The sequence below is a fragment of the Epinephelus moara genome, chromosome 20 (assembly GCF_006386435.1).
Source record: "Epinephelus moara isolate mb chromosome 20, YSFRI_EMoa_1.0, whole genome shotgun sequence".
Classification (NCBI taxonomy): Eukaryota; Metazoa; Chordata; class Actinopteri; order Perciformes; family Serranidae; genus Epinephelus; species Epinephelus moara.
The window spans coordinates 12,617,795-12,641,734 of NC_065525.1; the positions used below are offsets into that span (position 1 = coordinate 12,617,795).

Here is a 23,940-nt window from a genome sequence, read left to right on the forward strand (position 1 = left end):
AAACATATGTAATAACTTAGGTGGAAAATGCTTTAACATTTCATGCAGCCTACATGCAGCCTCTCGGCTCGGCAAACGGTAAACAATCCCGCTGGCTTCTCTACGTGTCGCTTCCGTACGCAGTCAGTGGAGCCCAAATGAATGGAGCGGAGCGTGTGTTGCGTTCAGGCGTTGTCAGGTAAATAAATTCCGGCACTTGAATAAGCCATAGCACAACACAGCAGCATGTCAAGTTGGCCGAACCTGAGCAAAATACCGTGAACCCGATATGATTTTTTCTTAAAACCGTGATATGAAAATTTTGTCATACCGCCCAGCCCTAATATATACACACATATATATATATACATATATATATATAGACATATATACATATATATACATATGTGTGAGTGTACGTATATATACATATATATAAACCATCCATTGCCAACTTCTCTGTTAAACCTTTGACTGTTGAGTTACTGGACATCTACCCTGAAACTTCCTAAAAAAGAAAATGTAAATATATGCTTCTCTCTTTCTTAAATGGCATCAAAAACATTTCTCTTAAACTATAACAGTTTCTTTTTTCTGGTCTGAAGATAATAAGCAAAAGTATTTTTGTTGTGTTTGTATCTTCAAAAGAAAAACCTCAGTGGTCAGTGTGGCATGTATCTTCAAGAAACCAAACTATATCAATCAAATTTAAGTAAGCAATATGCAGCGCTACAGTGTAATGCAATCCATGCTGTTGTTTTCAAAGATGCGACACGTTTGTTGATCTTTGCGAGGTGTTCACATTATTAAGACTGTTTGGGAAACTCAAAGACACTCTCTTCTTTATTTAATGTCTTTGATTTGTTGTCTTAGAGATGCCAGACAGCTCACCTTTTCCCCCTGCATCTTCCACTGACACTTTGAAATTCAGAGTATATTTTTTATCATGAAAACATTAAAGTATGCTGGATTCTACTTTGTCTTGATTTAAGATTCACCCTGATATGTCAGTATACAGAATGACTGTTACAGCAGTACGTGCTTTGCTCTTATATGTGATTTAGGGCCATAAATATATTAAAGGGTGGTGTTGAACACATTCAGTTTTACCCTCTGTGGCATGTTGACTCACTTATAATGGAAGCCTTTAATCAGATAACTGAGCCATTTATTCCATAAATCACAGTCTTTGGCAGCACAGGGTGGAGACTACTTTTCACCTGTGTAAAGTAGAGGGGTATCAGTGATGCTGGGTATAACCTTTTGTGGTTATTCCCAGCATCACTGATTAGTGTCGCCAGGTGTGGTCAGAGGTGCACTTTGTTGCATCTGTAACCACACCTAACAGTGACATCATGGTGCACTGACACACCCAGACTACCATTTTACATCACTACAGCAAGTTGACCAGTTAACAAGAGTTTCTGGTGGTGTTAAGGTGCTCTTTAAAGAGCGCAGAGGATGTTAACTTCAGCCCAAACAACTCTGGACCAAAGTCATCCAACTGCCTGCAATTTATGCTGGAGAGAATTCCCAGTTTAGGGGAGAGCGGGGCCAGGTGGGTCACTTTTGGATTAACACAAAATTACCTTCCAGAACTCACAGACTACTTCAACCATAATGAAAATAATGTGACCACTTGCTAACTGTGCAAGGAGTGCATTCTCCCAAAATTCCACTTCCCTGGGACAGTTGAGACAGTGGGTAGGTTTGGTAGAGAGACTTTGTTCTGGATGAAAAAATATATATTATTCAGTTGAAAAAATGCACTCAGAATTTGAACATCTTCTATTTACAGTGTCACTTGTTCACACATTTCTATGAGAAAAAGAAAAAAATTGTAAAATTATCATATTTTCATATTTTCTATGCAGTGCAAGGGTTTTTGAAGGGGAGAAACTCTCAAAACTGTGATTAAAATGTGAGGATATTTTTAGAAGGTCACCACTTTGAGGTTAAAAGTGAAGAGGGTGTGGCTGAGTATGAGCATAGTGAAAAGCATAGGCATAGTTGCTTCCTAACTTGCTAAAAAGGCACTGTCCCAACTGTGCCCCGTTCCAAACGACCCCACTCTCCCCTATTACAAGCAACTAGAAAGGATTTACATCAAAAATCCAAGGTCAGCCTAATTATCTAAACCACATATTAAGAAGTGAAAACTAAGGTGAACAACAGAATTATTACCCTAATAGCAAAAGCTGCTATGTCTGAGTTTGACTGACTGTACTTACAATACTCAGCACATGCAGTTTAACAGTGCACTAGACAGTTATGTTTAGATATGTTTAAAGGGGGTCAGTGTAAACAGTAGAGTGTTTTTCTGGGGAATGTGACCATACATACAATTTTCTTCGTAAAACAGCCATTAGATATCCTCTGGGGAACATGAATGTGCTTGTAAATTTCATGACAATCATCAAAATCAACAACAAAATCATTATCAACCTCTGGAGTGCATGGATACCCCCAGAAAAGTCTGTGACAACCTGGCCAGCCCACTATACCATCCTTAAGCAACTACCGAGGCAAAAGCAAAGGCAAGAAAGGTGAGAAGCCCTTTTAGAAATAGCTTTGACTAGAACTTGTTTTCTGTTCTTTAAAGGCCTGCCATCAAATAAGCTTGAAGGTCAACGCCAATTCCATTTACTTCTATATCAAGTCAAGCTCATGATCAAAGTAGAGTGTAAGGCCTGAGAAGAGTTACTTTAAATTGTATGTTTGGTTTCAACTGAAATAAATCAATCAAACGAGCAGCAGCATGTTGCGTTTCACACCAGACTAAGCAGAACAATCCACCAGTCAACCTGAAAATAACCTTCTGAAATGAGTTAACAGATTTGGCAAAGTGACGCCTGACACACTGAAACACATGACAACTTCATAACTCTGTTGTATCTTCTCAACTCAGTTACAGACAACAGATGTCACCATCACATAAAACATTTTCATAAGGTTTAATATCTAGTTTGCTTATAATCCCAGGAGCTGCCCCACAGTGAACTGGCATCACCCACACTTGTCAAATCAAAAAGAAAAGGTTATAAATACACACAGCTATACTGGGAACACAGAAGCCTGCACAGCTGAATTTTTGATAAGCCAAGACCATTTGTACCAAATTGGACCTTGTTTAGAGGTAAATACTCTATTCAAAATACATGTTACCTAGTAAAATAACCAACAAACAGACTAGATAGAGTTACCAAGGAGCTGCTGTTTATGTTTTCCCACAGTGAGTTCCCATTTCATTTTAAAATACTGCAATTCTAACAATACAAAAACTCAACAAGAAATCATGTTATATCTTTTTTGAGGTGATTTAATGGTAAAACTGTTGACGCTATGGAGACGAAGACAGAGGTACAAATTGAAAAAACACTACGCCACAGTTGCCAAATGTATCTATAATACACCAATAATCTGAGGGTGCAGTGGAACCGCCTGCTGAGGTTTATATTGAGTCTTATCTTTATCTTTTGCTCACCAATAGCTGCTCACACAACTGAACTTTAGGCTCTGTGATTTTATGAGTCTTGACAAAATAGTCCTTTGGAGTTATAGTTAACTTCTTTTCTTACATTTTTTTATTGTCACAAGTTTGTATCTTTGACTGATTAACAGATTACTATGATTCTATGTCCATCTTTTGGTCACTACTATTGACTCTACAGGACATTTGCAAAATGTTAACTTCCACAACAGTGGACATCCAAAATATCCCTTCCTACCTTGCAACTTTATTAGCAAACTAACAAACTGGCTACTGGTTTTTCAGTTGTTAATGCAACTCTTTTTTTGTCCATGGGTATGTGCAATGTATTCTCATACAACGGTTCCTATGGTATCAAACAAATTAGAAGGACACCACGCACAACCCTCTATGGTAACATATTGCCTCTAGGTAACATCCCATTTTTGGCTGTCTACACTCACACAGTACATCCTCGGTTATGTTACAATATTCACCATAATAGCAAGGGCCCTAAGGACACCAATGGCACTGTTTATATTGTAACATGACTTTCTGGAAGCCATGCTGAGTCTCTTTTTTGGGGGCCTCCCTCATATGGTTCAGCTGTATCAACTCTCCACAAAAATGGTTTTGGTCATCTTTTTCTGTCATTTTACAATCTCAAAAAAATGGATTCCCAATAATAGACAAGTAACGTTTAATGTTTAATTTTTAATTGTTTATGTACTTTATTTGATATTCAAGTAATTGTTAAAATGCAAAGGTTGCCTTGACTTAGAATCGTATTATGAAATCCCAGAGTGACAGTTTTTGCTGTTGTGTATTTCGGTTTATATACTGTTCAAATGCACAACAGTCATCATACTTTTCTTTTTATCTCTACACATTCACATAGATAAGTTTAATAATGTTACTTTCAATACATTTCAGGCTATGACTCTGTACAGTTTACTATAACAGTGCACTCTGTGAATCCTCTCTGCAGCAGACTGCATGCTTATACACCTTATTCCTATCCCCCATGATACCTTGCGTCGAACCGAAACCAGCAATTTCCAATGGAAACAGTTTGTTTACAGTACTCTATTCTTCTCTCCAAGAGCAATTGGGAAATAAAACTTGGAACACACCACCTGTTATAGCTCAAATGGGATTATGTGATCATACCTCCACCATCTCTGACAGCCATCTCAAAGCATTTTTTTTCGCCCTTTTCAACTAAGCACACTAGCAATTAGCTTGCCTTGCTCAGTTAGAATATTGTTAACTTTAACATGTCCCAAACTAGCTTAAGACATCTCAACATCTGCTCCTTCTAAAGATTATTTATGATTTCTGATGAGTTATTAAGAGATACTGACACATTCGGCAAACTTTTAACATAATTCAGTATTAACTGTAGCTCCATGTGAAGGGACTATATGTGATGTTTCCCAGCTAATCCTCCGCTCACCTGTGTTAATGATTTGAAATTTAAAAATGGTCAAACGGTGTGCATGGGGTACATGCAACTCTGACACAAGGTATCCTGAGAGGCTGGGCGACTGGGTGTATTTTTTACCCTTTCCTAAACCACATCTCAACCGAGAAAAGTGTCTCCTTAGGATAAAGTTGTGTGGTAACGGTAGACCACTACATCAACTCAATGTGAATAAGAGACACATCTGTTCTAAGGTAAGTCAACATCGTGTTTGAGGCAACATATTGTCACTTTGCTGGAAAGAAATATAAAGTTATCTTTAACATCTCTAGCTAACGTTAGCTAAAGTTAGCCTAAAGTTAGCTCCTAGCTGCGTTGTTCATCATGTCACCTTGTTTGCTGGGAGTTCATTAGCCTATTTTGTTCTAGTTTTGTACTTTGGTGATCGTACATCATTGTTAGCTGTTGTCCAAAGGGCTCTAGTTAAGCTAACGTTAACTTCTGGAGCTTAGCTTCATTAACTAACTCTGTAATCGCAGAGATAACAAAGGTTGGCAAACATTATGCTGAATGATTCAGTGTAAATACTGTAGCACCAAACTAACGGAGAGACACTCTTGGTAAAGATGGTAACAAGGCCGTTATCCTTTTCTCATATTCTGAGCCAAAAAACCTTAACTTCAGTGGAACACTGCTGATCCTCTATCTTGTTGTCTTTGATGGCGACGGCAACGAGATGCGGTTTATCACACTTACGCTGGGACCTGTAAATTTTGGCTTGTAATTTAAGCTTTTCATCAGCCTTCTCAACAATAAAATGATGAATATATTCCTCCAATGCGTAGTTTAGGCCCTTTTGGTTACGTCTCAATGACATCTGATCGTTATGTCCCCAAAAATTAGCAATTCCCTCCTGCGAAATGCCGTGTATGTGACACCTGCCATAGCGCCGGTCACTGAATGTTGATATTTTGTGAAGTGAGTGGAGGGGGGCGTGGCTTAGCCATAGGTCAATTGCTCGGTAGTGCCTTCAGGAATAAGGTGGATATGTTACGCATATTTTTCTTCCATTTACAGAATGAATGCCATATTATTCAGTGAGTATTATTCAATAAGGTAAAATTAGCACTCCCAGTTGATGTGAGGATGAATCAGAATTTAGTAGCTATGAAGACAACATGCTGCTAGCAACCCAGCAGCAACACAACATATTGTGGCGACATACAGTATGTCAGGCAATTAAATGTAAAACAAATAATCAAACTATAAAAATTAGCACACTATGCTCTGTTTTGAAGAGGGTTATGATAGTTTAGTTTGATAAACTGTAAATGTAAAGTTTCCTGAAATATGCATACACTCTGTACCACATTCATTCCTATAGGCTGTTCCATGGTGGTACAATGTTGTCTGAGGGTAACATGCAGACAAACTTGTGAAGGGTTAATTTTAATGTTTTCATTTCAAATGCCATGCATTTTAAACTTAAAGGTTTGTGAATATTTTCCATGAGCATTGCATTTACCTAAAAGTTCACCCTGCCAAAAAAATATATTTTTTTGAAACTTTCTCTACATTATGTTTAGAGAAGAAGAAGAATGCGAGACTTGTTTGTTTCCGGTTCTGCGGAAAACTCGCGCAAGTTTGTAGTTTTCACCAAAGTCCATACATTTAATGGAAACACACAGGATTCGTATTTCTTTTAATGCACATTTCCCAATGATTCAAATCACTTTTGGATGGAAACATAGCTACTGAGGGTTATGTGGGTTAGGTTTAGACAAGTAAAGCCCAGTTCAGACCAACAATTCGCAAAAACCATCCAACCAAACAAAACCATCTTACAACATCACAGAGAAAAGTTGCAGTGGTGTGAACTGGCCATCTGAGCTTGAGTAAAGCTAGCTGATGGTGTCACCTGCAACTCGCAGGCAGCTGGTTTGGGAACGTAAAGCACGTCACCTGTTTCTACAGACAATTGGCTTGTAATTAAGTCCGATGGTCAAGTCACACTGACAGATGGTGCGTTCACTTGCTGCGGCAGGTGCTCCATCCCCGCTGAGCTCTCTGTTTCCATCTTCATGGTGTGCCGAGGTTGTATGGTGGGTCGCTGCTGCTGCTCAATGTCTGTCCTTATGCCCCCTCACACACATTCTCATTGACTAATTGGCACTGTATTATTGTGGTGTATTTTTTATGAATACAGTACACTATCCTCATTCATATTTTAAGAAGCTTCAAATTATATTAAACCACAAAATAAGTCTGAGAAGCTGGAAATCAAAACTGAAGTACAGAGACTTGTTGCATAGAGATGATACACCATCTCAGCTAGTTGCATTGGTGTGAACCGACAGGTTTTTAGAACGTTGCAGAATGGCACACTGAACTGGGCTTAAAGTTACTTTGGTTGGGTTTAGGACACTTGGTTCCACAAAACCCAACCTGCCTCCTTACACGGATTACTTCCTTATTTACCCTTGTCGAGGCATTGGTCTCATTATCGCAGCCTTTCCAATCATATGGGTTATACACAAATTACTGGCTCATGATTTTGTGGGTTATATACAAATGGTTGTGCTTTACTGTTTTTTAGGAAACTTACTAACAGTGGATGAGAACAGCCTGGGATGTGGGGTTTATAGTGTCTGTAAACTTTAGCAAACTTGAATATACTACAACTTCGTTGATAGAAAGCAACTTTAACGTGTGTCTCTGTGTGAAATTGCTCACACATGCTGAGAGAACTGACAGTAAGCTCGCTGATGTCAAACTCCCTTTATGATTCTTTGCCGTTCTACCAACTCTACCTGTGTTTGTGCCATAGTTCCAGCTCAGGTGTTGTTTACATTTGTGCGTGCAGTGAAAAAACATCAAAGTTCTTCTTTTCCCCTCTGCTCTGCTTTCAAAGCAGCGTGCTGTGCGGAGCAGCCAGAACACAGTGACGCCCCGCTGACTGCACAGAGCAGGCAGAGGGCTGCTGCCATGCTACACACTCCTAACATCCAGTACATGAGATGGACCCACAGTCACCATCATGTAAAGTCTTTGAGAAAAGAGAATGCAGATGGCCTCCAGACACGTCCATAACACACACAATAGCGCACACACACACACACACACACACACACACACACACACACACCGTACTGATCTATTCATGAGTCTGGTCGTACAGCGGCTGGCAAGATCACTGCTGACTGGACTGAAATGCTGCTGATGCCTGCTGCTCACCTCACCTGACAAACACACACACACACCTACACACGCAAACACACACACACATACATACACAGAGCTGTATCTCAAGGGAACGCATTCAAATTGATTAGACCTTGAGCTATTTTTCTTCAGTTGTCAATCCATCCCTGAATGATGAACATGGCTCCTCCTGACCCCACACTGCCCGCCCCATCCCGCCCAACCCCCCTATCCAACACCCTCCAAACACACACACTTACACACACAACACGTAGCAGTGGGTGTTTATATACGAAGCTATGGTTACTTTCACTATGGAAACTTTGGCCTCTGACGTGCCTCCTCTTAAACATATATAGAACTAATGATGGTACTCAGGGTGACAGGCCTCGTTGCGTGAGAAACAACGTCCCATTGAGACTGTGGTGACTGTTTTCGTGTGTGTGCACATGTGTGTGTGTGTGTGAGAGAGAGAGAGAGAGAGAGAGAGAGAGAGAGAGAGAGAGAGAGAGAGAGAGAGAGAGATAATGCTCTAGTGTTGGTGTTTCCTTGTGTAAAGCATTAAAAAAACAAAATAAGGACAAATTAGTTTATACATGTGCATATATACTAGCCTGAGTGTCAGAATGAAGCCTACTTAGTTGAGTGGGCGGGGTCTATGGTCTGGAACCAGGCTACATGTATACAGTACATCCCTCCATGCATATTAATGCAAGGGTGTGCATGTGTGTGTGTGTGTGTGTGTGTGTGTGTGTGTGCGTGTTCATGGGACCAGAAGTGAACAACAACACCTTATAATTAGAGCGGTCCAGGTCAGATGACAATTCAACGTGACTGGGAAACCTGCTCTACAGTACCTTTCCATTAACACCTCTGTGTATGTGTGTGTGTGTGTGTGTGTGTGTGTGTGTGTGTGTGTGTGCGTGTGTGCTTTCCAAGTGCCTGTTATCACCGTAAGGGGGGGCAAGAGCCTAGAAAGGGATGAAATAAAAGCAAGAAAAAATCAAAAGAAAGAAAGGCGTCCAATCAGCAGGTCCTTCGTTAGTGAAAAGGCTTTAGGTAACTGACTTTGAAGAGTGTGCAACCTGTGAAAAGGGAGAGATGTGCACGGAGAGCCTCTGTGGGCCACTTCTATGCTTGTTACCATGAAAAGATGTACAGGAGAGATTGAGACATAAACTTAATTTTCCAGTCGTTTGAAGCCTCGTTCTGAAGTTCCTCCCACACAGGACTCCTTTCCCTCCTCCTCAGATGACAACTGTTCAAATTACGGCTCATGTTTTATCCACACAGAAATGTTTCGCAGAGTTAAAATTAATGTGTTATTCATATAAACTCTGCCACCATCAGTTCAGCTCTGTTGACATCGCCGATGCAGAACGGAAAAGAAAGAAATAAAAGCAATGTGTAATTCCCTGTGCTGATTACTGACCTTTGTTCTTTGTTTTACATGATAGTCTGTGAAGAGCATCTGATAAAGTTTTCTAACACTGTTAAAAAGGTGGTGTGCAAACAGAGTCATATGTTACTTTTATTAATTTATTTCATAGTGGGTCTACATCATTGCTGAGTTTATCCTTTTTGCATATTGGGTTAGGCAGTGATGTTGTCGGGCAGAGATCTGGCTGGCAACAAACAAAAGGTTCTCTCTTAAATCACTAATTAAAAGAGGAACTGTCAGTATATAGACATTAACAAAAAGTGACAAATAAATAAATACATTTACCAGAGGCAGGTAAAGTTTACTTAAACGGGCACTGTTTAGGAATTTCTCCCATCCAGTGTTGAGATCGTAGCTATATTGCATTCAAATGGATAGCGCACTCAAGCACCTCACTGTTTCAAACGCATATTGCAACAACAGTAGCTGCTGTGTACCAAAAAGCTATGATAACATTGATGAAACCATGTCATCCGATACTTCATGGACTATTCATTCAGGCTCCTACACAGACACACGTGATGCGAGTTGACAAACCCCCTCCTCACCATGCTGGCTATGTTTACAATGTAGGACTGTTGGGCCAGGTGTAAATCGAAACAAACCAATCACGTCTTGTCTTTTGACAACTGACAAGTGGCTCAACCTCACACACCTCATCCCTCTCCTCGCAACACTGCGTGGCTAACAGCTGTTAGCGACCAGCGCCACTAACAGCACTAACAGCGCTAACAGCGGCTAACAGCTGTTAGCGGCACTGGTCGCTAACAGCTGTTAGCCGTTGTTAGCTGTGATTCTCCTTCAGCAGTTTTCTCCACCTGGGAAAGGCTACCCCGATGTTGACCCTCGTTTTTTGAAATCACCGGTCACGTTGCCTTTTTGCCTTTTTTCAAATGCACCGGCACTTGTGACTAGCCTGCTTGCTGCTGCTTTTCGTCACTCTACTTGCAGGCAGAAACCCAAAACCGACAAGTGAAAACGCGAAAGGCGATTCCGTATTTCTCAAGTATGTCCCTGTACGTATCTGTATGTTCAAGATGCCGCACGTACATGATGAGACACTGGTCGTAATGTATATGTAAATGAGAATTTCGAAGCTTACAGACATACTTAGATACGCTGATGGAGGTAAATACACATGTGCAAGGACACACTTTTGACTGCAAAATGTGTTTGTCTCAAAGAACAACTGAAATTGTTACACATAGTGCCTTTAAGTAAAAGTAGTACCACAATATAGAGGTACTATGTCTTCAAAAAAAAAAAAAAAAACGCAATTAAGATTTTTTTTAAATTTTTTTTAAAGATTTACCCCTAATTTCTCCAGTGAAGCTGCTCCGCAAGTGTCAGATCAGACTGTCGTTTTTACAAGTCAGTGTGAATGTGTGCAACGGTGTGAATGTGAACATAGTGTTTAAAGTTTTGAGGTACTTCATCATCAATATGTTTTGAGACTTCATGAGATTGCATTGCATTCCTCTGCAATGATTCTGCCTAGAGAATTAATGCCACCAACTATGCATCAAACTTCTAATATTCGCACAGCAGTAGTTGAGAAAACACACACTAATTAGCATTTTCTCTGCAGAAATTTTGGAAATGAATTTAAACTTTGCACTAAATTTGAAGGGAAATCTGGAAATATATATATTTTTTGTCCTTGGCAAAAAATATATATATGACATGACTGACTGACCTGAACTACTGTACAACTGTGAAAGCAAATTTAGACTTTAAACATGACATTGGCTTTTATTTCAGTAAAAGGGCATACCTTTACATTTCACCAGCAGATTCAATGACAGCTAAAGAATAAAAGACTCAAGGAAGCGAAGAGGATGAGCTGCATTTTCACAAGCACTTTATGGTGCAGCTCTACCACGGAAAGAATGAGAAAGAAGGACAAATACCATATATATATAGAATGAATGCAGTGTTCCCATCTGCTATATTTCACATACCTGTCATTTGAATCCTCACTTTCTCTTACCTCTCTGTTATCCTGTTTTTTTGTTTTGTTTTTCAGTAAGGAGAGATATTCATTCTGAGAGAAAGATACATTTTCTTTACATGTGCACAGAAGGATGAGAACTGTGAACAGCCTTAGGCAATTAGACCCTATTGTGAAACCGCATATTGTAAGGGAGGTGGAGAAGCTGTAGAGTAGAATAAGGAACTCCCTGGGGTCTTAGTGGTGGTGATGGTGGTGGTGATATGCGGAAGGTGCCGACGATCTGTGATAAGGATATGACAAAGGCAATGGATATGATGACTGGAGGTGAATGAGGTGGAGGAGGGTGCAAGAATTTGCCTGAAATGACAGCTGACAGCAGCAGAGAGAAGAGATCTGCAGTTTGACAGCAGCAACATGATTGGCTGATAGAGGCTGTGGCAAAATTTGATTGGTTTCCCTGCGAATACCCACAATGAGCTTGTTTGTGGTTTTATTGCTTATATGAAAGAAAACATGTCATCATTATTATTATTAAAGTGCTTCAGTGTCAGTGATACAGTAAACCCATGTAAACTTAATGCACTTCCTTGCTCTGTCACTCTCTGGCATCAATATTATCAGAATGCAGATATCTGAATTATTACACCACATTCTGACTACAGTCTGCTCTACTGCAACTCCAACTGGTCCAGAATCTGCAGCAAACTTTTTTTTTTAACCAGAACATAATGTAACTCACACATTATCTCAGTTTTAGTTCTCTTTAGGGTTAAAAGGTGATGGGGCTTTTGCTGTGGTTGTCCTTCTTGATTTGACATCTTTTACCAAGCTTGTTTTATACATTGTCTTATTTCTTTTTCAACTCCCTCTGTCTCCTTTTCTTTTTCACGTAAAGCACTTTGTAATTCGTGTCGTGTGCTATATAAACAAGGTTTGTGCGCTTGTTTACTGTAAAATCACATTCAGAGATTTTACACACATGCATGCAGAAGGGTAAATTGACTTCTACAAATCCAAACAAAAGTGAGTCGTGGTAGCGTGCATGTTTCTCAGACAGGCAGTCGATTAAACAATTTGCACTGTGGTTTCATCACAGCAAGTCAACCCACAGGCATGTTGTATTACTGCGTATCCATTTTTCACATCACCCAACAAGCTGTGAGAGGCAACTCACACACATGATGATCACACCTTCAGAAATAGATTCCTGTGTTGTAGACTACAGGAGACAGGTTGTTAGATTTGTAGCTATAACTGTGATAATGAACTTTCTTCGAGCACCACCAGCAGGTCAAAGTTTTCACTTATCCTGTGAAGTATCTCAACATGTACCAGAGGGATTAGCACAACAGTTTGTGCAGACATTCGTGGTTCCCAGCTGATGAACCTACTGACTTTGGTCATCCACTGATTTGTCCTCCAGCATCATCATCAGGGAAAAATGTGTCCATGCAGAGTGACATGCAGCAAATGGCCACAGGCTGGAGTCGAACCCAGGCCGCTGCAGCAACAGCTTTGTACATGGGGCGCCTGCTCTACCACTAAGCCACCGACACCCTGAAAATTAATTGTAATTTAAAAAAAGATTCATAATAATAATTCTACTGAAGTAAATCTCAGACTTTCCATGCAAGCACCTTGCGGAATTTATAATCTAACAATCCTTCTTTTCTGAATGATATTACGATCAAACAAGCTACTCACATTTCTTCATGGACGCACTGTCACGAAGTTCACTGACCAATGCTGTTGAACTCGACCACATTTTTTGCACATACTACGTTACCCAGAAACCCTTGTATGTGAGTCCCGGTAACACATACTGCTCACGGTCACAGCTTCCTCTAATGACTAATGTAATCAATAGTAAGGCTACATCCAAATCATACCACACACACATTGGGAACTATTTGGAGTGGCTGAATGGTGTAGTTGGTAAGTTACCGGACATGAGCTCCAACAGCCATATATACAGACAGGTGTTCCGAGTCAACTGCGGTAAAGAGGGTGTAAAACATTAGGAGTCAGGGTTGACTGACTGCAGTCATGAATCTTTGTAACTGCAGGGAGAGTGTGTATTTTTAGAGCAATGGGTCTGTGGAGTAATTGGCATTTGTTTTTGGGAAACTGGTCTGTCGTACAAATGGCTTTCAGCCCAGTGGGACCTTATTTTGGACTATTGGCATGACACCCTTTCAGTGTTATTCTTTTTATGCACCAAAACATTATCAGTTACAAACCGCATGAGAGAGTGTGAACAGTGTTAATTTCATGAGTCTCACGGTCAGTGCATGAGAGTTGGCAGCTGTGCATTAGCATGCCGACAGTAGCATTTAGCTCAAAGTGTTGTGAAAAGTACAGCCTCACTGAGCTGCTGGCATGAATCAGTTAATTTACCAGTTGAAAATATCCATTAAGTCTTGTTCTAAACTGATTTAAGTAAAACTTTTATTGTCAGGAAGTACTCCTGGAAACCAAATCAACTATTACTTAATGTCACAAATAAGCACACGTATAATAATCAGGGGCTGAAAATCTTTCCTTCATCCTACTTGTCCTCTTTTTGCCAAATATTATTAGTAATGTAAACAGCAGGAAGAATTACTTTGTCACAATTGGGCCAACGCTGTATTTATACCAACAAGCCATCAGCTCAACTCTGTAGAAGTTATTGCACTTGCAGACCGAGCCAGCTCTGATCTTAAGACGTTTGGTGCATTAGACAGTTGGCAGGAGCGACATGTTTAATACCAACTAGGCGGACTAGCACAACTTTCCCTCTAAAGCAGAGATGAAATGAAACAAGTCTCAGAGTTTACGCAGGGCTTTTAAGTCTGATAAGGCTTGTGATCAGTGATTAAATTGGCTTTAATAGCAGGGAGGTCTGAGCATGTGTGGGTGCAAGTGTGGTTTTTTTGCTTTGATATAAATTGGTCAAATTGGAGCTTGTAGCCGCATTTTGCAACTCTCTCGCTCCCCTCGCTCTATTCTGGGGCAGGCGCTCATAGAGGACAAGTATTTGAGAGAAAAACTTGTGTTTTATCCCTCATATGAATCCCTTTTCTCCTCACTGCTCCATAAGCAGATGCCTTCCCTTCTCTCCACCTCTGGATGATCTTGGAGCTGTGTTAAAGGTAAAGGACGGAACAAGAAAGTATCAGAAACTGTTTGGGCCCCTGCTGGCTGGCGATACGTGACTGCAGGTGAATGAATATTCATTGATACAACACACATTTGAGGTCACAGCTGGAGTTTATCCTAAGAGCAGCCGAAACACACGGGCTGTATTCACGCTGCAGTGAAATACAGCCGTTTCTCCTCATTCTCCTCGTGGGACACTTAAATCCTTTACACATGCTAATGAGCCAGCGTGACACCCTATTCTACTATCAGGACAAACATGAAGTGCTGATTCAGATCATTTCTGCACCAGAGAAGCGCCGGACCAGTGACTGAACATCATATTATGATAATAAGACATACACACGATGATTAAAGCCATTTTCCTCTTATGTGTGGAGAAGAAGTCAAAAGAAATGCTAAAGAATGTCAGGTTAAAGTTAAAGCAAGAAATTACAAATAAGACATTTACCACCTTTGGTCTATAATATATGTTGCTATGGTTACAGCATGCAATGGTTACACTCAATACGCTATGTCAGCAGAACATCCGCTTCCACTTTGTATGCCGTTGTAGTTGTTCCTTCGTGCTCCACAGCAACATTTCCTTAAAAAATCAATTCAGCTCTACACCAGGTATGCACTCAGACCTGCCACAGTGTAACCAGAGGGCTAACAAAGGATTACCTGCTCCCTAAACCAGAATATACAAATAGACATATTATAATTACTGGGAACAAAAAAAAAAGGTCCAACAGAATCTAAAAGTTGGCTAATTTCATATGCAGACACACAGCGGGTGTTTGCTGCTGCTGTCCACTGTGTAGAGTAAATGAGGGCGGCTCACTGATTCTCTCAGTCAGCACTGAATCTTTGTACACATTTATTTCACTCACTCGGCTGGTTGCTGCTGCCAATCAATATTTTTCACAGCAGAGGACTGATATCTTCATCGCTGTGGCTTGTGCCCACCTCTTCCTGGTCCACTGGCAATGAACTGACACTCAGCTTTGCTACTGTTTGGTGCTTGTTGTGTTAAAGAGGTGTTATTCACAGCCATCACAGGAGACTAACTGTTTGCCTTCTAAATAAGAGCGCTCATCTCACTCCACTCCGCCATAAGATGCAAAACATATTTTGTTATTCACTTTCAGTCATCAGTCGCAATCAGTGAGTGCATTTCTCCGACTTCAATCAACACTCAAAGTTTGCACCTCGACTGCAGGAACGTCTGACTTATATTGTTGGTTTGCATTTCAGAGTGGCAGTGCTGTAGGTGATTTGTAGTTGTGTAGGAAATCAGTTGCACCAACATACTGACAAACTGTAGTTGTAATTTGTTGATTTCTTATACTGTGCATCTGTCTCTAGGACAGCAGGCAGAAAAACACCAGAGAAATGATGAGGCCCACTGAGACTCTGTAGAGAGGTCTGATAATTGTTCTAATTGTTTTCTTGACTCCATCCTGAACTGCCCCGGGCTCTTGCCGAGGACAAGGACTAAAACAGCTTCATAGATTCGGAAATTGTGTTTTTGTGTTGGTGTTTTTTGCAGCTACAACATTTATTGTCTGTAAAATGGTAGTCAGTGGTTTCCAAGGTTTGCAAGATAAATCTCGGGGACAGGATAGGAAAGCAGAAAAAAACATAATTTTATGCTCCGCACAATTATGCAGACTTTTACTGTTTGCTTTTTTTCTTTTGTTGATTCATTCATTCATTTTTTTGTAACTGCTTATCCTGTTAGGGGTCACAGGGGGCTGGAGCCTATCCCAGCTAACATTGGGCTCAATTCATGCCTGTCCATAGTGTGGCCTTTATAGCCTAAAACTTCTCACTATAAATCAGCTGATGTATAGGATCGTATGTTGACATACAGTATGTGTGTATTAAGGGGGGTTTGCTGTTACTCCTTTAGAGCCTCCAAATTGAACGGCGCCCTTTCCATCAAACTTCGTACCAACCAGTGTTGGGCAGTAACGCGTCACAGTAATAATATTACTAATGAGTAGTGTAAACTAAACACCCAAAACTGAATTTTAATTGTGGACAGCTGCGGGCTGCAAAGAAGTTATGAGGCAACAAAAAACCCTCAGGTAAAAAAAAGGCACATCTGGCCACACTTACCAGCGATAACCCTGATGTTCACACAGAGGCACACAGTTGAATTTTGGGGAAATTATAATAAGGAATGTAACAAATTACTGTTGGCGGGGAGTAATAAGTAATTACTTTTGCAAAGAGTAACAGGTAATGAGTAATATATTACACTTTCAGAGTGATGAGCTTAACACTAATACCCACTTGTTATAAATGATCAGTTCTCTGACTGAATTGAGTCAAATGGATGTGATCATATCCAGTGACCAGCTGGTTCCATATTATGTTTTCCTTTATGAAAAATACTTACACCTATCTATCCATCCATCCAACCATCCAACCATCCAACCAGCTAGCCCTGGGTATTGGTTCTCAACACCTTTAAGGTATTAACTAGAATAACCTAGTGCTAAGTGGTATCGAAACTTCTCCAGTCAAATGATACCTGCATTTGATCCTTTTTGTACCCAGATCTAGAAAAAAATGACTATTTGTATGTTTTTGCTTGCAGCCAATCACTGCAAGCATTCTTTGATCAAATGTGACATGTTATTTGACGGAGTCTGCAGTACAATGTACTGTGATGACACAAAAATTTTCTGAAGTGTGAACTGTGGTTATTTTATGCAACTGAAAGCTTCCATTTGCATGATGGCTATAAAATGAAGTAAAAAAAAAATCTGGTATCACTTTAAGGGTACTGGGCTTGGTACTGGTATCATTATTTTTTAAACTATCTGTCTGTCTGTCTGTCTATCTATCTATCTATCTATCTATCTATCTATCTATCTATCTATCTATCTATCTATCTACGTGTTTATTCATGCATTATATTTAAAAGACTCCTCCATACTAAAGCTGGGTCCACAAAGTTATTAATTTTCAATGGAGCAGCTTCACAAAAAGTCTCTTGATGACGTCACAGACAAGGGTTTCTGGCCCCTTTCACACAGAAAAGTTGAAATTGCTGTATTTACAAATGCAGCACTCCTGGTCTCTGAGCCATTAACACTGCACTGTGCTGCATTAGTACAGCAACATCTTCCAAACTCTCTGCTTTTACTTCGTGCTTCTCTCAGTTCACCAAGCAAATCTGCCGCACCGAGGCCATGTCCATCCTCTCCATTCCAAAGAACAAGATGCAGTTAAGATGCCAGTCAACAGACTGAGGTGAAAGGACTGCAGCGCATGCAGTGCTGTAGTGTATAGTGACTGTGTGTTGCTGATGGGTATACTGTGTCTCCACCAGGTGATACAGTATATGTCTGTGGCATTTGGATCGATAAGTGAGTGTAAACTGCTGGAGCAAGAGTCAGGAGGAAAATCCTCTGCCACAGCACTGCTCTGTGTTTCTCTTTTCTTTTGCTCATTAAAAAAAGTGTTAATATCTTAAATTATTTCTCAGCTATTCATGTGCATATTTCCATTCACTCATTCATTACACCAATATCACGTACTGTATTCCTACTAACGATCACTGGATGAAATCCCAATTTGGGATGGGATTTACTGAGTAAAACCTGTGTAATAAGGCTCTGTCTTGGCTTTAAGTTGCTGGTGCATAGCCAATTACAGACTCACTGCCAAAACCTATATTTCCCACTGACAAACAAACATCGAGACTCTGATTAAGGTGTGTTGAAGCCCAGACAGGCCGGCACCACCGCTAACAAAGTTGGACGGATCAGAGGGAGTCTCAAATTAACACCAGCCGATTCTGTCGGATTTTGGCACAGTGACTATCTCAATCAGATAACCAACTAACAGGCTGACTAGTGTTAAAGATTAACTCTCTAAATATATTTATTTGATTGAAGCTACTCAAAAAGTTGGCTGATAAATATGCAGTTCTAGTATAGCTTGCGAGTGAGTGGTGTAGTCCATCCCCCAGATCCTTAAACCATATATACACCCAACAAACACGCAGTGTCACATGCATGTTGTTCAATTAACTATGACTTTCCGTTAGTCATTAAAAAGAAAATGGCCACCCTCAGAGCAGTATTAACTTTGGCACCGGATTTTGTTTTATTTTTGATAAAAATGCATGTAAGCTTTGGTCCCTTTTCTTGATTAATGTTAGTTTCAGTAGAAGAAGAAGATACTTATTAATCCTTGTAGAGAAATTTTTTTTTTTTTCACTCTGTTAATAAACACACATGCATAAACAGGACCTATACATGCATTAAATGGAGAGATGTCAGAGAGATGTCAGAGTGAGGGGGCAGCCTTGGACAGACACCCAAGCAGTTGGGGTTCGGTGCTTTGCTCAAGGGTGCCTCAACAGTGCCCAGGAGGAAAACTGATGCCTCTCCAGCCACCAGTCCACATTCCATGTTTAATGCGGACAGGGACTCTCCGATTCCAAGCCAAGTCCCTATGGACTGAGTTACTACCACCCCAAATATAGGGACATAACAGGAAAATTATATATTATATTACATTATTATGTAATATATTATATTACATTATTATGTGTTCCATTAATGAAATTATAGCTGCTAAATAGCACTGATAATACAAAGCCAGATTGCTTCACTTGGCAATAAACAATTTCTGATTCTGTCAGCGGGATTGAAGATGATTTTAGTCCATAAATATATTTCTTCTTAGAACCGGTAAAGTTAGCTAACACAAGACACAAGACACACATTATAGAAGCACAAGATGCTACTTATTAACAGTTCAAGGGGTTAAATCTGCTTCTCTAGAAGAGATGTTTTGAGGTGGTGGATGATTCTGTTACTAATCAGGAGCTATAATGTGTTATTCTTCAGATACATGCAGGTTGTTGAATAAGACTTCAAGCCAGCATTGCTGTTACTGCTAACTGTGAACATCAAACTAAGAGTATTCTTGAAGGTTTACCTTTGTCTGAAGTACATGCCAAATAGTCGAAGTTTAGGTGGGTTTACCCTCCACTAAACCTCCACTGCTGCACTGCATCATGTCACCACACATAGTGGCACGTAACACAGCTTAATAAAGTTGGACAGGAACACATCAGACTTTCCGCATTTTTGGAAATATGCAGAGTTGCGTCAATGAATATGTATAAGGCTCAGTTTGAACCGCCGCAGCACATGTGTAAAGTGAATTCCTCCAGAGACCAACTCTGATGGGTACAACCTCACTCTCACACAAGACGATCTAAGGGAGGCAATCCTCTGAGTGGGAGCGACTGATGCATTTATCTGAGAAACAGAAAGAGAGAGAGAGAGAGAGAGAGAGAGAGAGAGAGAGAGAGAGAGAGAGAGAGAGAGAGGAGGCTAGGAAGAATTTTAAGAGAGGACAAAAAAATGGGAGGAAAAGTTAGAGGAGGCTCTGGGGAAAGTTGCGACGATGGAGTGAGAAAGAAAGGTTGGTGAGAAGAGAAAAGGAGAGAAGGGAGGGTGAGGTGGTGGTGATGGTGAAGAAGAGGAAGAAGTGTGGAGAAGAGGACACCTTGAGAAGGAGAAAGCAGACTAAATGACGGTTGATTAAAAATGCAACCACCCAAATCATGTGTGAGTTTTCTGTCTGGGAGTTAGTTAAACTGTTCTGAGGTACAGCTGTGAGGAGGGAGAAAAAACAGAGAGAAAGTAGATAAAGAAGTGAAAGAGACAGAGAAAGCAACGAGAGAGATGGAGATGGACGGAAAGATTCAGAAAACGAGACAGAGACAAAGTCGTTCTGCTGTGATAAATATCTGTCTCTGGTATGAAACAAAGAAAGCAGCGATGTGTGGTCATGATTGTTCCTGGTGATTTCCCTACTGGTCTCTGTCTCTCTGTCACACACTCACACACACCATTGTAAGTGGAGACAACACACACACTTCTGCCTCAGTTTCAGTCCCCGCAGAGCAACACCGGAGTGATTAAAAAGCCCTTTGAACAAAGGCGTTCGTTGAGGAATGTCTGTTCACCTCTCAAAAGCATGTGTGTGTGTGTGCATGTGCACAAAATGGTAGAGGATCCTCCGGGCGTTTAAAGCTGAATGCATTCCTTGCCATACACACACACCTCAGTGACTGTTGCACCTCAGGAGGTGGAGGATCTAATCATTTTGGCAGGAAGCTTTTAACATCAGCGCCTGTGTTTTATTCAGCAGACTTGCTCCCATCAGCCTCTCTGCGCATCAGGACAGCGCATGACAATAAAACAAACGCACCTGGCCACAGGAGACAAGAGAGGGGAGCCATAAGAAGAAGTTTTCCTCCAAAATCACCGAAGCGTCATCTGTTTCTTGGCAGACGTACATCATGGAATATAGATGATACTTGGAGCCTACAAGTAAAAACATTTTGATTTGAAATTTAGACAAAATTTCAGCGGTGTATTGAAGTTCACACCTTTGCACTTTGGCTTGTTTGGACTCCACCACCCTCATTTGCTTGTCCTCTGGTCAGTATAGACCCAGCTGCCAGGTAATTAAAAACAAATTAGAGTGAACTTTCTCTCCAACTCATTCCAGCCGTTTTCGGTTGTCTCGTCTGATGACTCCGTCAGCTCCGTGGGTGTTTTAAGTGCAACCTGCTGAGCAATAAACTCGATTCCTCATGGCAATGTAAAAAACAAAATCAGAAGAAACTAAAGTGCTTACAAAAACATTTGTTAAAAATTAAAACTAAAAATACTGGCTGCCCTGTTGAGACTGACTCCACTCTGGGAAAGCCCATTTGGCAAGAGCCATACACCGAGTTACTGCCTGTGAACAGAGCCACTTCAGTTGAGCAGGGTTTTTGTTTTTATGCCTTCACGCAACACCCTGAGATAATTACCTTGTTTATAATCCGCTGTCTGTGGCCATTTCTGATTCTGCTCAAAGCTCATGCAAATGTAGCCGTGTTCCAAAAATAATTATCACAGTTTCTGTCAAACTTATGCACAGTTACAATGTGTGCTTTATTCATAAGTGCCCATGTAGCATTATGAGGTGTTGTGTGCAAGAATACACAACATTACATAACAGCCTATCAGAGAGCACTGAAATGGCACAAATAATGCTCCAGACTAGACTGCACGCAGACGAAACCTCATCTGTCGCTAGAAGAATGGATTTATTTTATTTGACGGTTACACAAAGTGGCTTTTCACAATAAGAGAAAGTATGATGATCCTCTTTGCTGCTTTATCATTTTCAAAACTAACACTGAAGCATAAATCTGTGACTTTCATAACATTCAAATAGCAAATGGGACAGAGCTTATAGTGGTGTTGCTGTTGTTAAGTTTCATCTTGATGTTTTGCCGTTAAAATACCATCAACCAGCCAGGAAACATCCATCCATCTTCTGTTGTTGCCTCAGCTGGGTTTAAAGTTGTTGCAAAGGGTTAACAACAACTTGGGTTTAGATACAGATTTCACTGTGCTACACTGAACCAATGGATCTTCAACACGTTCTCATCTTTCACGTCAACATATGGCTCTCTAGGTATCCTCTTGCATCTGTTGTTGACGTTATGGGATGCGGTGTCAATCTATGCTTGTTACATGCATCGTGTCTTTTCAAAATACACTTCCGTTTTCGGAGGAAATATACAGTTTCTGCTCGGTAGATGCATACAGTCTCAAAAAAAACAACAACTGAAAGTCAGTAAAACACCTCGTATCTACGTGTATTTCCTTGTGTAACAAAAGCACGTTGTCAGGTTTAGAAAAAAAACATTCTGGTTTGGCTCAATATTCAAGCAGGAAGCGAACAGCAACCTCTCAGGTGAAAGTCCATGGTTTGTTTGATCCATTCCACCTCCTCTCCCAACTGTCCTATAGGCACTTTCCAACTCCTTATATTGTAACTTAGTTACACTGTGGTATGATACTGTGAAAGATGCCTTTTTTGTGTCAGTGTCTATATATAGATCTAAGGCTGGCTGCACAAAACAACTTAAGTTAAGATTTTCCTTGAAGTCTTAGTTAAGGTTTCCTCATAATAAAATCAGTTGCACAAAACACCGTTAAGTCTTCTGCTTACAGTTTCTTTAAAATGTTCACTTAAGTATTAATGGTTTTCTCCTTGCCTTGGTCTTTTATACTTAAAGAATAACTTGACCGTTGCACAAAACACCTTAACAACCAAAGCAAGGTAAAAAAAAACAAAAAAAAAACCTTTATCTTAATTGCAACATGATCAAATTTATGGTGATAAAAAAAAATAACACACCCTGAGAAGAGTGTTCTGCGACCAGGAGAACCCAATGGATGCTTTAGATCTGACTGAATTAATTTTCATTGCAATTTCCTCTTACAATTGTTTTCTGTTTTCTGGTATTTGGGGATCAAATTAACTTTGTAGAATATGCTTTCTGTGATTGTATTCCTCCAGAAGTTTAATCCTTTCCTCCTCTGACCAATATGGTTTTTCTTTCTTTCTTCTTTTATTCTGCCATTTTTCCACCACCTACTATAAGCCAAGCAAACAATCTCCATGGAGACTTGTACCACTGTAAAATGTCTTTCAATACAGCAAATGAGTTAATGTTTTTTCTTAGCAAAGCAAACCTTTTAAGGGATTCTGTGCGACTGCAAAAGTCCCTAAGCTAAGGAGAAATTAAGCCTTAAGTGTCATACTTAAGGAGACAACTTAGGGTGTTTTGTGCAACAGGCCCCTGGAGATACATCCAGGTAACTACTAATGCTAATTGGCTTTGTGTCACTACTGAATAGGTAAGTATTTGCTTTTTTTTTTTTTTTTAATTATTTTAATTCACTGTGATGGAAAGAAACAGGAAGTCTTCTTGAACTTGCTTAATGTTGCTGTACACTGTACCATGTGAAGACCATGTACCATGGCATCAGACTCAGAGGAACAGAATGTGTTAAAGGGACGGTTCGTTAAATCAAAAATACACAGTTTCATTCTTACCTGTAGTGACATTTATCAATGTAGACTGCTATCTCTGCCAGGTGTAAGCCTAGAGGGAATAATGCATTTAGTCATGTATGTGTGATGGTGTGTCAGCCTGTCCGCTCACAACCCACTAGATCAATTAGCCTAATCATTTTGTATGCACATTTATCACAGTATGCCCGAAGACCTCTCATGGTTGCGGTGAATGACAATCGTTGAAAAACTGCCTACTCCTAACTCCTCTTAACCAGCCCGTAGAGGTGACAAGTTTTTTGGAAATCAGCCCGGCTAAAACAGACGGGCCTTACCCTCTGTTGCAGGCCACATTTTGATCTTCACTGTGGCTCAAAAACTGACATGCACAGAAAAGAAATCTAATTTCATCTGAATAAATTCTGACTAATTCTCTAGTGTATTTGACT

The 23,940-nt window shown here is 40.3% G+C and overlaps 1 protein-coding gene across 1 annotated transcript in view; it reads right to left on the reverse strand.

Annotated features, from left to right (window-relative positions):
- nrn1la (neuritin 1-like a) overlaps window positions 1-23,940 on the reverse strand; it is a 104,858-nt gene that overhangs the window by 43,597 nt on the left and 37,321 nt on the right. The window lies entirely within an intron of this gene.